The sequence below is a fragment of the Eucyclogobius newberryi genome, unplaced genomic scaffold (assembly GCF_026437365.1).
Source record: "Eucyclogobius newberryi isolate DKJ021-1_F unplaced genomic scaffold, fEucNew1.0.hap1 SCAF_9, whole genome shotgun sequence".
Classification (NCBI taxonomy): domain Eukaryota; kingdom Metazoa; phylum Chordata; class Actinopteri; order Gobiiformes; family Gobiidae; genus Eucyclogobius; species Eucyclogobius newberryi.
Window position 1 is genome coordinate 33,379,773 of NW_027316532.1, and position 14,098 is coordinate 33,393,870.

The 14,098-nt window shown below is 41.3% G+C and overlaps 1 protein-coding gene across 1 annotated transcript in view; it reads left to right on the plus strand.

Annotated features, from left to right (window-relative positions):
- The window catches only part of plin3 (perilipin 3), a 292,037-nt gene that overhangs the window by 274,155 nt on the left and 3,784 nt on the right, over nucleotides 1–14,098 (plus strand). The window contains exon 2 of the mRNA XM_072439243.1: nucleotides 12,474–12,494. The gene's annotated coding sequence lies outside the window, so the exon portion shown is untranslated. The remainder of the gene's footprint in view (nucleotides 1–12,473; nucleotides 12,495–14,098) is intronic.

Here is a 14,098-nt window from a genome sequence, read left to right on the forward strand (position 1 = left end):
TTCACCATTTTCCTTCCTTCAACAACACCCATTAGCCAACACTGACAGGGAACGTTTAGCCATTTCTGTTTATTTGTAAGTTTTGTACAAATGGTTTTAAGAAGGACATAGCATTACAGTTTAAGCATCTCCACTTTAGCGCTTAAGAAAATTAAAAAATAGAGTTCTCAGTTTAATTACCACAATCTGTCTGTATACTTGTGCTGACTTTAAGTGCCACAGCCTGGTGCCTGCTGTCTAAAGAGGCTCTTGTCCTGCACAGAGCTGACTGACAGTGACGGAAAGGTTAGCAGAGCTTTTCCCTGGACAGTCACTAGCCTCAGACCAGAGGTGTCTTCCTCCTGTCCCTCCTCTTCCTCTCACACACACACACTTGGCACACTCTATATGAAGGCTCTGACCCTTGCAAGGGACTTCACTTTACTTCTGTCTCTTTCCAGCCCTCAAACCTTTGGAAGAACACAAAAGCCAAATTCAAAGGCAATTTGAATTTGAAACAGGGGCTGGCAACCAAACTCCCAAATAGAGAAAGGAGAATCTGTTACTGAGGCAGCCTTCAGTATCAAGTATAGTGACAGTATCAAGTGGAAGATAGTGTAACATACTGCAGAGAGAAAGGTGGGGACTGGGAAGGTGGTAGAGCCCAGAGTAAGACCGATGCATGCACAAACACACAATAATATACCTCCCAATCATTGAACCAGAAATACAAACTGCAAAACATTAAAAGGGCTGAAAATAATGTTGAATACAGCACTTAATGGCCACAATAATATGCTTATCAATAAATTGCCACGCAGGGTGACAGATATTGCTGGCAAACACATAAATTGGCTGTTTGCATTGATAGCCTATGACTATAGTCAATAAGCGATCAATATACATTCAGTTGGTGGGCAGTGTGCTGGCTGCAGGCTCTGAGAGCGCAGAATGTGCTGCCTGGTGCCTGACTGTGAGCTACGCAGTATGAAATTGAGAATCATACAATAAAAATACGCATTTTTCAGACAAGAGAATGAACAGCGTGTCCCGTTTAGTTCAGGACCACCAGCCGTCCCCCGCGTGAGGGGCTCAGATCATCCAAAGCAAAGTGTCCAGAGTGCACCGGGCACAGCAAAGCCCCCCACAACAGCCCCTCAACAGCCCCTCAACAGCCCCTCAACAGCCCCACAACAGCCCCACAACAGCCCCTCAACAGCCCCTCAACAGCCCCTCAACAGCCCCACAACAGTCCCACAACAGCCCCTCAACATCCCCACAACAGCCCCTCAACAGCCCCACAACAGCCCCACAACAGCCCCTCAACAGCCCCTCAACAGCTCCTCAACAGCCCCTCAACAGCCCCACAACAGCCCCTCAACAGCCCCTCAACAGCCCCACAACAGCCCCTCAACAGCCCCACAACAGCCCCACAACAGCCCCTCAACAGCCCCACAACAGCCCCTCAACAGCCCCTCAACAGCCCCTCAACAGCCCCACAACAGCCCCTCAACAGCCCCACAACAGCCCCTCAACAGCCCCACAACAGCCCCTCAACAGCCCCTCAACAGCCCCACAACAGCCCCACAACAGCCCCTCAACAGCCCCACAACAGCCCCTCAACAGCCCCTCAACAGCTCCTCAACAGCCCCACAACAGCCCCTCAACAGCCCCTCAACAGCCCCACAACAGCCCCTCAACAGCCCCTCAACAGCCCCTCAACAGCCCCTCACGCCGCCGGACACTCACTCACCTCTGGTCAAGCGCGGAGAAGAAGACGTCTCTTGTTCCAACGCGAATAGAAAACAAATCCCGGGGCGCGTGCGGAGTCCGGACAAGTCTCGTTCGCGCGTCGCCAGAGCCCGCGCGTGGGGCTTTGTGAACTACTCCTCCGCTGCTCTCTCGCACCTGTCTCTGGCCCCAGCAGAGGTCCAGCCACACATCGCTGTAGGACAACTGTCTGGGACGCGTGTGCGGGTCCGTGCGGCGGCGGCGGCGGCCCCCGGTGCGCGCCCAGACACGCAGCACCACCTGTCCCCCCGGTGCGACGCGGGAGCTTCCACACTCAGGGTCTCTACACCGCGTAAGGACACATGGCACCGCGGATCCAAATCATGTGAAAGCGGCTAAAGAAACAGCAAATCCAACAAACGAACAATCACGTTTGGAAATGGCACGTGCGCCCCTTGACTGCGCCTTCTCTCCCAGTCGCGTTATTATCAATCTTCTCCCACAATACTTGGTTTTATATTCCTCTGCTCACGACTGCTGCCCTGTCATAACTGCGTCTTTTTCCCCCACTCACTGAAAAGTCCCCGTGAACAGAGCAGAAATGCAGCCCCGAGTCAGGCTCCCATTGATCGGCGTGAGTTTGTCAGTTGTTCGGTTCCCGTTCGTCCGTTAGACTGAGCCGCACTCACGCGCTGTGTCCGCGGAGGAGGTGGGAGGACCACACTGTTGTCTTCTAGCGGGAGTAAGAGCTACAGCAGCAGCAGCAGCAGCAGCATCATCCCCAAAGCACTGCTCCCCCGCTGTCACCCACACGAGACTCCTCCAGCCTGTTAGTGCCAAAACCTGAAGCAGAGCACAGCAGCCACTGGAATGGGATTGATCAGGGCTAATTGGGTGTGTGGGGGCCACATCTGGGGGGCTTAAGTCTGTGGGTGCTGGTGGTGAGAGAGAGAGAAAGGGTTCGAACTTCCAAGAGAGGCACAACTACATGAGAACAGTTCTTGAATCTCCTCATGTCTAATTAAAACGTGCATATTTCAGAAGAAGCGTTGCACGTGTGTTTTACAATAACTCTATATTAGAAGATGTGTTATTGGCCAGCTACAGCTTAGAATATTTTAGCTGTTGAGAGAAGGGTTGGAAAGTTGTTTTAGAATGTCTTGCTTTTAATATTCATGTCGAACTGTAACTTAACTGTTCATTTGTTGTCTGTTTGTGTTAAATACATTTGACCAAATATCCAACCTTGTCATTTTGCCCACTTTAAAGTGCTGTACCTGTGTTACCAAAAGGTTCCTGGTCCGATTGGAAAATACCTGAAGTATGTGAAGTATGTGAAATGGTCTACTAAAAAGCACCAGGGACTAAAAAAGGTTCCCACAGTGTGAAAACCCCATGTCTGTCTTATAGTCATTACAACCACAAAAAAAGCATGTTTATGAATCATTCTCAATTATAGCTCATGTTTTTATCTCTACAGAAAGTGATAATTATTTACATTTCATATTCAAACTGTGTTCTGCTGGATGTGTTATTGTTTGGTCTCTCTTGATAATTAGAAAACCATATGGAGCTGCGAAGTGAGGCACTGACTCACATTATCATCACAGGCTCAGTAGAATAAAGGCAATCATCATTCACATCCCACTGTACAGTGTATTTAAATAACAGAGAAAACTTCAGCACGCACTCATTTAGCTGCAGAATTAGAAGCAGAAACGTCCGTACGCCTGAACTTAGCTCTCATTTGATAAACAAAGTGTGCAAATGTTTATGGCAGCGGGAGAAATGCTGTTTTAAAGTCATTCAAATTATAAGAATTGAAAAATATAAACTGAATGCCTGCACTTATTAAGAATGACATATTTGTTATTGGTATATTTTGAGATAGTTTAGTTTTTTCTTGGTGATGAAGGGTTATAAGACTAGGACCTCATCATGCTCATGGTTTAATGTATTGATTGTTCAGACTGCTTATAATATTGTGATGACAATGACACATGGAAGAATACAAAAATTGAATTAAATTGATGCATAAGCGTCTCAAACAAACAGAACACAGAATGATGGTGTTAACTGAGCTGCAGGAACATCTCACACAGAATAAAGGCTTTTTCCTCATATTGATCAGTCTGAATTTTTGATGTTGTCTCATTAAAACAAAGACGAATAATTGCAAGATACGTACCGTAAACAAGACACGTTTAAGGATAGGTTGTGTTCAAGTGACATCACGACATAAAACTGTGCTTGAGTCAGAATATAAGGTGCAGATTTCAGATAGCTGACCTGCTTTATGGTTAATATCTAGAAAAATGGTGCCATTATTCAACTCCAAAGACGTGATTGTTATCAGTTCACAGGATTTAAAGCCACAAGAATAATATGGCATGTTTGTGGAGCCAATCTCCTCCTTTGGAAAACAGTGAACTTCTAAAAGTGACAGCCGCCTGCCTCCATCTGAAATCAGGACATTGTCAAATTCTAGGATGGGAACACCATTTGCCATTTTAAAGAAAAAACAAACCAAAAAGTCATGCATAAAATTGAGGATTAGAAATGACTGAATCTCAATCTAAATTAAAATGAGATTAACCGCTCAAGCTAATGGAAATGTCAAATGTATTGTGAGTCAATTTGGTCTATTTTAGGCATAAATACATGCACAGGTGTAATGAAAGTACTGGAGGTGGAATAAATCAGTCAAAGCGTTGCAGACACTGATTGTAGCCTAGAGGTGTATTCTTTACCCTCTTTCTTTTTACAAATCATTTTTACAATGCTAATTTAAGACCATAATCACATGACTCAATCCCAAACATGCCATTTCTAAACATTATTACAGCTTGTATTCAGTAAACAAGGAGTTTAAGATAACGAATAGTGAAGGTACATTTGTTTTGTGTCCTTTAGGCAACTTATCAAATGGTTAAAAATCCTCTAACTTTGCAGTAATGCAGGACATACTGTAGGATCACATTGTTGATTCATATTTGTGCTTTTCCTTATCTTTCTTTGCACAGTTAATACGGTAATGCTTGTACCAGCGTTGTGTTCTGTTCATCCTCTGCTTAACCGGCCAGCTGCTGGGACTTTATTGTGGCATTTCTTTGTCCGTTGCAGTAGCACAAGTCTTAACTCCATCATCAAAAGATGGAATAAGTTAAGCATCACAGACTATGAGCTCTTGGTGACCTCTTTCAGCTTTTCCTTCTCTTTGTCCATCAGTAATGATAGCGCTCTTCCACGACTGTACTTTTGTGGACTGCGGTGCATTTCTCTGAAGGGAATCAAACATAATATTGTGATCAGTGACTTGGGATGAATGTCAGAAATATCTTGGGGAAGTTTATTACATGTAAGCAGCCTGACATTGATAGAAAACGCAATGTCTTCAGAGTTTCTGTAGAAGGCATGACGAGCAACTCAATTACACATTATTTATCCCAGAAGGGTGGGCAAGAGGCACATGCAGGCAAGCGCATGCAACTCATTGTAGCGCTCATGCGTTTAATATTCGACAGGTGTTCATCGTCATAGCAATAAAATGTCAAGATTAGTCATCATTTTAAGCCTGATCGTTTCATGCTGTCACTTCTATTGCTTGTATTGGGTAAAATCACAATATAAATACGCATTACGTCACACAAGTTTGACAAAAAGGTCCAATGCTCTAGATCGGTTTAAGCATTCAATCAGTTTCATGCCAACATAGACTAAATCTAATAACTCAGGCCAATGATTCCAGGCCAGTGTAACTCTAGAAACATTCACAATAAAACGGTGCAAACCTATTTCATGTCAAGGTTTGTGTGGATGGTAAATAAATACAAAAAATGTTCGGTTCATCCTGTTGTTTTCGTTGCAGTTGTGGTAAAAAGTGAGCAAAAGCCACAAGAAGCAAAAAGCTCAGCAAAGACGTGGAGAACCTTTGAAAGCGCCTCTGTAACGCGCACAGGGGACGAGGCACGGCAGCACGTCCCTCCTGAGGTAACGTGACGGCGGGTGGAGGCGGCGGCAGTGTGTGGGAGCCAGAGTTAGAAGAACTTTTCACAGCGAGAGCTTTTGTGTCGTCAGGATTCCAGTGCCGCCGAAAGAGGATGTAAAATAAAGATGCCTCAGTCTCTGTGACTGCTCTGTTTTACTGAAGCAATCACATGGTTCAACAGGCTGTGAACAAACTCACTGTGTGTGCCGCCTGTTCAGGCCGCAGCCACAACTTCATCACACAATTATATGGCACATAATGGGCACTAGAATTCATATTGAAGATTTAAATGAATGTGTATGATTAGTGCGCAGTATCTTATGTTTATGTGCTTGTGACAATATATTTCAGCGCTGTCATTTCAATTGCCTATTTATGTGTCCATATGTGGCCATAATTTACTATTGAAAATAAACTTTGGAATGAACTCTTTTGAATGGGAAAAAGTCCTTAAAATGCTGCATGTAACAGGAAGTTGAAACCCATGAATCCATTTGATGCGATGTTCCAGTTCATGCCACTTATCAGGACTACATTGGCGTGCCGTGGGGGTCCTTTAAGGGTCCTTTATGGTCCCTCAAAACCATATGTGCTGTAACTGCAAAGGAGAGGCTATTGTGTACAGTTAATAATGAATGTGGCTTGTTCGCAATAATAATTAGTCCTGAAAATGTCCTCCTCATTCATCCTTCAAGCTCATCAAAAAGTAAACAGGCTTTAACCTTTCTAATATTGCTGTGAAGTGTAAACAAAAACATAAAAAGACTCCTGGTTCTCCTCGAGGTTACTTTGTCCTCTCCAAAATGAGGGTCTAAGGACTGGAAGCAGATAGGTAATCTACTTCTCTATCATTGACCTGCGAGAAACCGCTTTTGTCCTTCTGGGCTTTACATATTATACTTTACATTCCATCCCATTGATTGTCAGATGTGATAGACAAAGATCTTCTAAAATAATTCCCTTGTTGTAAATTAACATGGGTCAATCTCAGCAGTGTGATTATTACAGAGGTGACGCAGAGCAGTTATCAATCTGTCAGAGAGCTGCCGCAGGATGACACCGGAGGAAACGAGATGGGAACGTGGTCTGGACACGTGAAAAAGATGGAGGCATAAAGGGCGGGGAAAGGAATGGAGGGGGTAACGGCTGACCGATAGAGATAGCAATATGCACTTCGCCGCGTTCTGAGTTACAGTGAAGTAAAACATGTCAAGCGTCGTGGAGCCGCAGTAAAGTGTGAATTTGGTCCCAAAAAAAACTACAGAGGTGGGAGAGTTTGCATGAGTGACCTGGGTGTGATTCCAAGACAGTTCTCCCTGATTTTATGCCCGAATACAAGGTTAAACATGTCTCAAATATGTAACACAATCCATCACTATCAGGATCAGATCAGAATCAGAAAAACGAAATCCACAGGCTGGGAACTTGCTTTGGTGATTCGGGGCAACATACAGCAATGAACAATAATAAAAGCAAGATATATCAAATAAGCCATGCATTAAAAAACAAATACAGTTTAAAATAAGTTAAAAATAAACAGAGGGAAGGGAAACTGTTCTTGATCAATGATTATCCATCATTGATTAATATGTTAGGAGGCCCTGTAGCAAAAATGTTCATCACAATTATTGATTTATTTTATCCTTTAAAAACAAATGGCTGGCTACATTAATTTTCTGAACAAAAACAATTCCCAAGTAAAAGTCAACTCAGAAAGTGGTCAAATTCCTTCTGAATGCTTTTACTGACAGGTTTGTCTGTACCTCGAGATTAAAAAGGCATATCATTGACGATTAGAACTGACTGGACTGACCAGAAATGTGATGAATTGCACAGCCCTATCTCAGACTACTTTGGAATAGACTTTTTCATTATACATTCATCATTTTGTTGGCCACAATAGAGACTGTAGAAGTAAGATGGGGTAGTAATGGGTCAGATCAGATAAAACTCATAAACTGGACCACGTGAAATGTGTCATTGAGACCTTTTTTGGATTGGTCATCGAGACCTTGCTGTTGTTACTCTGATTGTGCTGGAATACAGTGACATTGCATTTTGTCACGCTTTTGCAATCTACCTTGAACATTTTCCAAATTCCCTTTTCCAAATTTAATCTCCCTCACCAGAGTCATAAAAAACTGCTGCTTAATTGTCCCTTTAGGGCAATTCCTTCTGAAGTTTCTTTTCAAAAGTTACAGGGATTACGTTAATGACTTTTGTGAGTTTGTACCTAATGCATAACATGCGTTCTCATATACATGTACGTATAGCTTTAACCACGGAGATATGTTAATGTAGACAAGAATATGACATGACAAGAATTCACTCAAATAAAAGCTTTGTTCACTTCTGCAGTGATTTGCTCATTCATTTTAATGTATATATTTGGGTTTTTAATAGTTTGTGGGTTTTGGATTGTGTTTGGAGGGTTTAGGACAATTTTATAAACACTTAAGGATAAATGTGTCACCCTAGTTTAGCTGCCGTAGTTTTACCCAGTTCAGCAAACCAGATAAAAGGTGCGTCAATGAATCCATCTGTGTTCTGCTGCTGGAGAAGAAGCTGCCTCCTGATGCAATTTTGCACAATGCACTTTTTACACATGCACTTTGTTAATATTTATCTTTAACCAAAACATGTAAAAGCATTGTGGCTGGCTGACCTACATCACACTCTTGGGACCAACACAAATAGAACATTGGCTTTCAATATCTACACTGAAATGCAAAGTAAAGGCGTTATTTGTCCCACTTGGATGAGATGCACATTGTTGTAATGGTTCTGCTCAATTATGTTGAAATAACGCAATAACAAATGGGTTTCTTGTGAACTTCTGAGTTAAGGTCAAGCCCTAGTTTTCCTTCTTTCACCATGATGGAGTGGTCCCTCACAGCAGGGCCACACTAACCTGGACCTGGTTATGGCTTATTAATATGCGATAAGGCAGGATATAGTAAAGGCCAAAAGGTGCATATCCAGTTTCAACATGGCTATGATTTGTCCCAGTGTTGAGTGTTATTGATACCTCATGTTGCGAGCCTCCGGAAATTTGTTTTCAGGAAGTTTGTAATACAATGCCCATATATGGTGCATGATACATCTAAAATCAAGCCGAACTGGGTATCTATTAATAATAAGTTTGTAATACAATGCCCATATATGGTGCATGATACATCTAAAATCAAGCCGAACTGGGTATCTATTAATAATAAGTTTGTAATACAATGCCCATATATGGTGCATGATACATCTAAAATCAAGCCGAACTGGGTATCTATTAATAACTGGAGTCGGATTTCTTCAAGGCAGATATGGTGAAACAAGGCAGTTTCAACAGCAGCACCACTGTGATGAGGCTCAATACACAGCAGAGCAGGTCCTTTCATTACCTGATGTTACGGCAGCTATAGCAGCTATAGTTTCTGAGCTTACTGAGTCCTTGGGAAATTACTCTCACAAGAAGCACAAGATTTACCCATAATGTTTGCTTTTATCCAAACTCCTGCAGCGTAAACGACTCCATTGAACAGTTGGACTATGATCACAGTGTCATCCTGAATGAGTGATATTAGTTTAAATTTAGCACAATAGCTAAATTGAGATAAGAGAACCTTTATTTGTCCTAAAATGGGGACATTACAGTGTTTAAAGACAGCAGGAGTATCAAAAAATAAGATGAATCACTATGAAAATAAACTACACTGTGTGGTAGAGAAGCAATACTACAAGGCAGCACTGAGTTCAATAAGTGGCTCTATGTACAGTGCAGCACACGGACAGAATAAATACTTTATTGTACTACCATGTACAATAAGTGCTAATAAATTAATATGAATAAGTAAATAGACTTTTGTGAATTATACCAGTGATTCAGGTGATTATGGAACCAAATTATATTAATTGGCTCTAATCTGTTTTCTTTCTTTTTTATATTTAAGAATGTAAACTGTAAACCATTCTGTTCATTCTGTTGTCCATTTGCTATAAAGGCAATTTAATAGCTAAAACTAGCAATTAAATATTTCTAATTAAACAATTCTATCATTAAAACCTAAATAACGTGATAAACCATGGTTACAGACCTCAAACAGTAAATAAACTGTGTGCTTCCTCTCCGGTGTGTTATCAGTGGTAAACAGAAAACCTTGTCTGTTTAGTGTCGTAAAAGCATATCTAATACGATGGCCTATATCATTTGTGGTTTCCCTCCGTGATAATCTGATCTGGCTTTTTTCTTTATCATGTTGTCTTCAGGCAAGCGCAGTGTCAGAAAGAGATGATAGTTTTACTGTAAGGGATGGTTTTTGTGTTATCTGCTAATCTTCAATTACCCAATATCCACAGCGATTATGGCCTTGATCAGCTGTTCTCGTGTAGACCAGAGAAGAAGCCGATGATAGCCTCAGGGCCACATCAGACCCCTCCAGGACATTGTACAGCCAACGTTGTCTCTGTTTTGTTTGCCGATGTTGTTTGGTAGGTGCCAACTAACTCTGGTTAAGTTGTGATTTACTCTTTCCAATTCAAATCTGTTTTTTGGTTCCCTCACTTCAGGTTAAGCCTATGTTTCGCAACATGGCCGGGCATATATTTTTAAAACAAATACAGTAGATTAATTAAGGTTTAATACAGAATTGTACCATCATTTAACTCACAAAAATCCAATTTATTTCTTCACAATCTGAACTCACCACCAAACAACATGTTTTTTACTGCCAGAGGATTGGCCATATCGATTAAAAAGCCCTCCAGAAAATTAATTTGAATGATTATAATTAGTAAGTTACAATTTGCACACAATAGAAAGCTTTATGTGCAAATATCCATCCATCCATTTTCTTCCGCTTATCCGGGGCCAGGTCGCGGGGGCAGCAGTCTAAGCAGGAACTCCCAGACTTCCCCCTCCCCAGACACTTCTTCCAACTCCTCCGGGGGGGATCCCGAGGCGTTCCCAGGCCAGCCGAGAGACATAGTCCCTCCAGCGTGTCCTGGGTCTTCCCCGGGGCCTCTTCCCGGTGGGACATGCCTGGAACACCTCCCAGGGAGGCGCGATCTTGTCCTTTAGGTCAATACCCAGAGCTCATGACCATAGGTGAGGGTAAATGGAGAGCTTTGCCTTTCGAATCAGCTCCTTCTTCACCACAACAGTCCGATGCAGCACCAATCCGCCTGTCAATCTCACACTCCATCCTTCCCTTGTGAACAAGACCCCGAGATCCTTGAACTCCTCCACTTGGGGCAAGGACTCCCCACCCACCTGAAGAGGGCAAGACACCATTTTCCGGTTGGCAAATGTGCAAATGTGTTGAAAGAAAAACTAACTTAAAGTGTCTGAAAACATTATAATAGGCCTATTTCACTGATTCAATAGAAGCAATATTCAGGTGTTAAGCTCTTCCTCATGAGTCTAAAGTAAAAGACAGTTTTACCAGAATTAATGTCCACCCAAACAGTCTAATAGGTTCTTTCTTTGAGTTCCAACTTTAACAACATTTGTGCAAATCTTTTTTCCATTCAAAGCCAAATATTAACTTTGTTTTGGCAAATTACAGGGGAGCACAATGAAACAGTAATGGGAGTTAAATAATGAAAATTCTTCAAATGAAAAGAGGGACTTGATGGTCTTCCAATGATAGAGAGCAGCCAGCAGAATAAAAAAAACGGTAGTTTAAGCACAGATTTTAAAATAGTAGAGAGGATGCACTACACGCAGTGAAAAGCAAAGCATTAGTTTTGTCTCAGAGTAAAATTGCCTCGACTTCTTCGTGGTCTATACAGATCATGGCCTGTTTTCAAGAGGTGTTTAATGTTTCATGGTTTAATACTGAATTAAATATACCGTTTTGCTCTGATGTTGGGGAGCTGCAGTGGTCTGAAGATCTTTAGAATGTAAAATGTGGCTTCAGAAAACAACTGACTTAGTGGATAAACACTGCCCCCTTAGGATTGACTTAAGAAACTACATCTGTCAAACACTTGTACCACACATGGATCCATGCGCACAACACATCAACCATAGATAGACAGATGGATAAATAAGATAGATAAGATAATATAACATAACATAAGACTTAATTAATAGGTTAATTTAATGATAGGTTCATTAAAAGAAAGATGAAGACCGACGAGGTACATAAAACTACAAAAAAGTTATAATACCAAACGGGTGCTTTTTATTAAAGAGTGACCACCTTTTCCTCTTTAGGTCATTGTTTAGGTCTTTGTCCCACCAATGTATAAGTTGTTCCCTCTTTTCTTTAAATTGTATGAAACTATGCCTCGTACTTTCCTAAAATTGTAAACATTTTGAAGAAAAGGGGAATCACTAAAGGCCTGAACAACTGTAGAATGTATAAATAATTTGACAGTGCATTAAGTGTGTTTCAAGAGCTTAAAGTGCATATGACAGGATCTGATGTTCTTCTAATTATTTGTTTGTTTAGTGAGATAGAAACTGTGTTTTACAGGAAGTAGCAATGACCCTTCACTCTCACTTCCCACCAAATTCCAAACATTGTCCCACTTTCCCAGACATTTGAGGTGATCGCCCTGATGTGGGCCCCATGTGGGCCCCTGAAGCGACGCTGCAGCAGGTGAGATTTGATTGGTTAAAAGTTGACAGGTCACGCCCTCTTTCCGGGTTTCTTTTCCTGAAGTTTACTCACGTCACCGACGTCAACACGCAATAATAACAGATCCATGAGCAACACGCCCAGAAATAAGAGCAACCGTGGAGCTCCAGGGACTGTGTTGACCATCGCAGCAGCAGCAGCAACAGCAGCGGTCATCTGAGGTCATCTGAGGTCATCTGAGGTCATCTGAGGTCATCTGAGGTCTTCTGAGGTCTTCTGAGGTCAGTGTTGTTTACAGATGTGGTTTACGCCGGTCCTAACTTCTACACGAAACTAGAAGCTAGCTAGCTCGCTTAGCTCCTGTAAGTTACTCAAACTCCTGTAACGTTAAAGCTGCGCGTTTACAACTCACAGAGAAAACAACATGACTTTGGGAAAAGTTTGGGATCAAACTGTGGCTTTGCTAAATCACGTGTTTTAGTGATTTAATTAAGAAGGGTTCATCTGTATCACGTGATACGTTTAATCTGATCCACATTAACAAACATAATGAGATTATTACGGTTTATATGGACATTTTTATTTAAAAAAAAACTCAACTCAACTTCCCAACTCCAAATCTGTGATTTACTTTCCTTTTGAAAACGTTAGTTTCATTTTCTTTTTTTTTAATTAATCGGCCCTTGTCAGGATCACATGTGTTACAGTCAACAATTGCATGTTTAGTGTAATGTACCATAGAACAACAATAAAACAGATGTCAATGACAACTAAAGGAGAAAACTATGGAAAAAGCTCCATGATGTCCATGATAAAAGTCAAAAGAAAATCTAAACAAATAATTATCTAAAGGTGTGAAGTATGTAATTGAGGGACTGGACTATATGATGTTATATTTCGATTAATATGACTAGATTGTGACTATCACTACCGTGGTTACATTATTATTATAACTCGTATTGGAGAACTGGTTTACTCAATTTACTCAAAACATGTGTAATTCATTTTTTAAACAAATAAATAAGTAGAACAAATTAAAATCTATGTAGCGTTCTAATAAACCTTTTCTGATTCTAATATATTAGAATAGTTCCCTGGTCTAGTCTCGGAAAGGATTAATCTGATGTTACATAATCAGTTGATGTTTTTTATGATCGTTATCTTGGGTTCATCTCACGTTAGACTTTGCTGTGTTATAAACAACCAGCTGCATTTCAATATGAAATAAAAGTGTTGCAATGAAATGCAATATACAACAACACAAAGCTCTGAGGGGAGTTTGTGGGGAAACGGAAAACCAAGAAACATTATTTTATTTACAATGACTTTATTAAATATGATAGCTGAACCACATGTAGTACAGAAGTAGCTGAAATATGTTCAATGAAATATGTTTCTATTTTGCCTAAAACATCTGGGTAGCTTTCCATTTTTGTTCCGGAGATGGACAGATAACAGAGTGGGAGTTGCCCTCTTGTGCCGTGTGCGTCAGGTTAAATGTCAATTTAAAATGCAAAATGCTCGTTGACAGTGGAGACGGCTGCTCGGAGTAAACAGATGCTGTCCACATGTTAGAGGACCGTTTGGCCGCTGAGAATTCAAACGGTCGCGCTCACTTCTTTACATCAGGCCTGTTCTCATTCACTGAAATCACAAGACCGACGTGTGAGGCAAGAAAATCTATAACTGGAGATGTGAAGAAACTCAATTCAGGTTTCAAATACAGTACAGTGTTGAATGAAGTTTTGTTTAGTTACGAAACATGAAAAAAAAAAAATGGAACTGGAGTTTTCCTTGGTCAAACCGTGTAACCATAACAGTTTGA